Below are 5,602 nucleotides of genomic sequence, written 5' to 3' on the forward strand. Positions count from 1 at the left end.
AGAGAAGTTTGATGCATGATGATTGTTTTGAGATATAAAGATGGTGATATTAGAGTCATGCTAGTTGAGTAGTTGTGAATTTGAGAGATACTTGTGTTAAAGTTTGTGATTCCCGTAGCATGCACGTATGGTGAACCGTTATGTGATGATGTCAGAGCATAATTTATTTATTGATTGTCTTCCTTATGAGTGGCGGTCAGGGACGAGCGATGGTCTTTTCCTACCAATCTATCCCCCTAGGAGCATGCGCGTAATACTTTGCTTTGATAACTTGTAGATTTTTGCAATAAGTATATGAGTTCTTTATGACTAATGCTGAGTCCATGGATTATACACACTTTTCTTCCTTCCACCATTGCTAGCCTCTCTAATACCGCACACTTTTTGCCAGTATCATACACCCACCATATACCTTCCTCAAAACAACCACCATACCTACCTATCATGGCATTTCCATAGCCATTCCGAGATATATTTCCATGCAACTTACCACCGTTCCAATTATTATGACATGCTCCATCATTGTCATATTGCTTTGCATGATCATGTAGTTGACATCGTATTTGTGGCAAAGCCACCGTTCATAATTCTTTCATACATGTCACTCTTGATTCATTGCATATCCCGGTACACCGCCGGAAGCATTCACATAGAGTCATATTCTGTTCTAAGTATTGAGTTGTAATTGTTGAGTTGTAAGTAAATAAGAGTGTGATGATCATCATTATTAGAGCATTGTCCCAAGTGAGGAAAGGATGACGGAGACTATGATTCCCCCACAACTCGGGATGAGACCCCGGACTGAAAAAAGAGAAAAGGCCCAAATAAAAAAATGAGAGAAAAAGAGAGAAGGGACAATGCTACTATCATTTTACCACACTTGTGCTTCAAAGTAGCACCATAATCTTCATGATAGAGAGTCTCCTATGATATCACTTTTATATACTAGTGGGAATTTTTCATTATAGAACTTGGCTTGCATATTCCAATGACGGGCTTCCTCAAAATGCCCTAGGTCTTCGTGAGCAAGCGAGTTGGATGCACACCCACTTCGTTTCTTTTGTTTTTTTAAACTTAACTTCGTTTCTTTTGTTGAGCTTTCATATACTTATAGCTCTAGTGCATCCATTGCATGGCAATCCCTACTCACCCACATTGACATCTATTTATGGGCATCTCCATAGCCCGTTGATATGCCTAGTTGATGTGAGACTATCTTCTCACTTTTTGTCTTCTCCACAACCACCATTCTATTCCACATATAGTGCTATGTCCATGGCTCACGCTCATGCATTGTGTGAAGATTGAAAAAGTTTGAGAATGTCAAAAGTATGAAACAATTGCTTGGCTTATCATCGGGGTTGTGCATGATTTGAATACTTTGTGTGGTGAAGATAGAGCATAGCCAGACTATATGATTTTGTAGGGATAACTTTCTTTGGCCATGTTATTTTGAGAAGACATAATTGCTTAGTTAGTATGCTTGAAGTATTATTATTTTTATGTCAATATTGAACTTTTGTCTTGAATCTTTCGGATCTGAATATTCATACCACAATTAAGAAGAATTACATTGAAATTATGCCTAGTAGCATTCCGCATCAAAAATTCTGTTTTTATCATTTACCTACTCGAGGCCGAGCAGGAATTAAGCTTGGGGATGCTTGATACGTCTCCAACGTATCTATAATTTTTGATTGCTCCATGCTATATTATCTTCTGTTTTGGACATTATTGGGCTTTATTATTCACTTTTATTTATTTTTGGGACTAACCTATTAACCGGAGGCCCAACCCAGGATTGCTGTTTTTTTGCCTATTTCAAAGTTTCGCAGAAAAAGAATATCAAACGGAGTCCAAACGGAATGAAACCTTCGGGAACGTGATTTTTGGAACGAACAAGATCCAGGAGACTTGGACCCTATGTCAAGCAACCAACAGGGAAGCCACGAGGTAGGGCGGCGCGCCTACCCCCCAGGTGCGCCCTTCACCCTCGTGGGCCCCCTGTTGCTCCACCGACGTACTTCCTCCTCCTATATATACCTACGTACCCCCAAACGATCAGATACGGAGCCAAAAACCTAATTCCACCGCCGCAACTTTTTGTATCCATGAGATCCCATCTTGGGGCCTGTTTCGGAGCTCCGCCGGAGGGGGCATTGATCACGGAGGGCTTCTACATCAACACCATAGCCCCTCCGATGAAGTGTGGGTAGTTTACCTCAGACCTTTGGGTCCATAGTTATTAGCTAGATGGCTTCTTCTCTCCTTTTGGATCTCAATACAATGTTCTCCCCCTCTCTTGTGGAGATCTATTTGATGTAATCTTCTTTTGCGGTGTGTTTGTTGAGACCGATGAATTGTGGGTTTATGATCAAGTTTATCTATGAACAATATTTGAATCTTCTGAATTCTTTTATGTATGATTGGTTATCTTTGCAAGTCTTTTCGAATTATCAGTTTGGTTTGGACTACTAGATTGATCTTTCTTGCAATGGGAGAAGTGCTTAGCTTTGGGTTCAATCTTGCGGTGTCCTTTCCCAGTGACAGTAGGGGCAGCAAGGCACATATTGTATTGTTGCCATCGAGGATAACAAGATGGTTTTTTTTATCATATTGCATGAATTTATCCCTCTACATCATGTCATCTTGCTTAAGGCGTTACTCTGTTCTTATGAACTTAATACTCTAGATGCATGCTGGATAGCGGTCGATGTGTGGAGTAATAGTTGTAGATGCAGGAAGGAGTCGGTCTACTTGTCTCGGACGTGATGCCTATATACTTGATCATACCTAGATATTCTCATAACTATGCTCAATTCTGTCAGTTGCTCAATAGTAATTTGTTCACCCACCGTAAAATACTTATGCTCTTGAGAGAAGCCACTAGTGAAACCTATGGCCCCCGGGTCTATCTTCATCATATTAATCTTCCAACACTTAGTTATTTCCGTTGCTTTTTTACTTTGCTTTTATTTTACTTTGTATCTTTATCATAAAAATACCAAAAATATTATCCTATCATATCTATCAGATCTCACTCTCGTAAGTGACCGTGTAGGGATTGACAACCCCTTATCGCGTTGGTTGCAAGGATTTATTTGTTTTGTGTAGGTGCGAGGAACTCGCGCGTAGCCTCCTACTGGATTAATACCTTGGTTCTCAAAAACTGAGGGAAATACTTACGCTACTTTGCTGCATCACCCTTTACTCTTCAAGGGAAAACCAAAGCAGTGCTCAAGAGGTAGCAAGCCACCGGATGACCGCTACCCACCGGACGTCCGGTACCTATCTACGCACAGGATTCGGGCCCGAGGCCCATGTACCCCTTCACTCTACCCCCATTTGCACTAAGACTATTAATAGACCACCTCCTCCTTCTAGTTAGGGGTAGCAAAGGATTGGCTCATTTTGTGTGAGAGCTTTGCTCATCCACTTGGTTACCTTCTCCTCGGAGATCGCGCCTCCTTGGAGAAGATCACCCAAGCGGATTGAAGACCCCTTCACGGGAAGAACATCAAGACCTCCTCACCGAGAAGATCGTGCTACTTGTATCGTCCCTAGTTGACTATGGATCATGTATCTCTTATGTGTTTGAGGATCTAGCATATGTGTGACTACATCTTGTTGCTTTTAGTGTTTCTCTCGTGTTTTCCCTCGTGTTTCCCCTCGTGTTCTTCGTGTTCCTTGTTGGGATCCGCTCCTCTCGTGAAAGATCGGCCGTATAGGGTTCCACCCTACATCATCTTGGTATCTATAGCCACGTTGATCACGATTCCGAAGCCTCCCCGTTGTGTTTTCTAGCCTTGTTTTGTTGATTTTGTCCCTAATTCGAATTTTCCCCACAAAAATAGCCCCCAATTTTTTTGATTTGTTGGTGTGATGAAATTTTGTTGGATTTGATCCGTGGATTTGCTTTGCCTTGCGTGGATCTAGCTTGCCCCCTTCTTCTCCACCATCCCTATCCACAAAATCACCCGGATTTGACCATTTTCGCCACATCCACCTCAAACCCTAGCAGTTTATCCTGTGCCCGAATTTCGCCCAGGCACCGGACGTCCGACAGCCTCCGGACGTCCGACGACCGGCCCCCTCCAGGACGTCCATAAAACCCTGATGAAACAGAACCCCCCCCCCCCAAATTTTGGCCACCGCCCCACTTCCGCATACGCATCCCCATACCACCACCACTTTCCGCAACCACCATTCCTTACTCGCTTCGTATCGGATGATACATATTTTGCCACATTGTTCTTTGAGAATTTGAGTTGCGGTCCCGTGTCCTATTGTGTTTCGGCTATTTAGGGACGGTTCGACATCAACATCACTGCTGCTCATCTTCACCACGGATGCGTCATCAACAACCACTTCACCATTTTGACACCGTCAACCGATTCTCGCTTACAAACAACCAACATCAATCGGTAACCTCATCTTGGCATCATGATACATCATTCTTGCCATTACATTGATAGCCATCATAGCCCAGTTTTGCGTATCTTACCCATCGAGACTAGCCTTTGAGTATTGTCGGCAAAGTGACTTCTGCACATTAGTGATCATACTTCCCATAGCATACATACATATCATTGGTGCATATCTTGGTATCATCTCTTGTGTCACAAAGTTGTCATCGCATACACAATTGCTATCTTGGTTAGTGAAGCATTGCATGAGAAAAGAGATCAAAAGAGAAAGAGCCAACCAAGCTTTTAAGCAAAAGGGAAAGATAAGCAAAGAGATTTTAAGCAAGAACCATAGCATCATACTACATTAAGATTGTCATACTAGATCATCTTGGATCATATCATCGGAATACCATACATAGAGCATACTTGGGAGAGAAACCATTGCATTTTTGCTTAGTAGGTTGTGCACAAGTCTTCGTATCCGCCTATTGTGCAATCTGTTGGGGAACGTTGCAGAAAACAAAAATTTTCCTACTCGTTTCACCAAGATCATCTAGGAGTTCATCTAGCAACGAGTCATTGGATGCATCTACATACCTTTGTAGATCGCGCACGGAAGCGTTCAAAAGAACGGTGATGATGTAGTCGTACTCGACGTGATCCAAATCACCGATGACCAGCGCCGAACGGACGGCACCTCCGCGTTCAACACACGTACGGGATGGGAGACGTCTCCTCCTTCTTGATCCAGCAAGGGAGAAGGAGAGGTTGATGAAGATCCAGCAGCACGACGGCGTGGTGGTGGATGCAGGGCGTCACAGTAGCAGGGCTTTGCCTATACTACGAAAAGGAGACGTAACGGGGAGAGAGGGAGGCGCCAGGGGCTGGTGTGAAATCCCTCCTCTCCCCCCCACTATATATAGGGGTGCCAGGGGGGTTGGTGCGCAGCCTAGGAGATCAGATCTCCTAGGTGCGGTGGCCAGGGGAGGGTTTCCCTCCCCCCCAAGGCACCTCGGGGTGCCTTCCACCACTTGGACTCCTCCTTGGTGGAAACCCTAGGCGCATGGGCCTAGTAGGGCTGGTGCCCTTGGCCCATGAAGGCCAAGGCGCACCCCCTACAGCCCATGTGGCCCCCCGGGACAGGTGGCCCCACCCGGTGGGCCCACGGGACCCCTCCGGTGGTCCCGGTACAA

Source organism: Triticum urartu, chromosome 5A, assembly GCF_056163025.1.
Source record: "Triticum urartu cultivar PI428250 chromosome 5A, HENAU_Tu73, whole genome shotgun sequence".
Taxonomy (NCBI): Eukaryota; Viridiplantae; Streptophyta; class Magnoliopsida; order Poales; family Poaceae; genus Triticum; species Triticum urartu.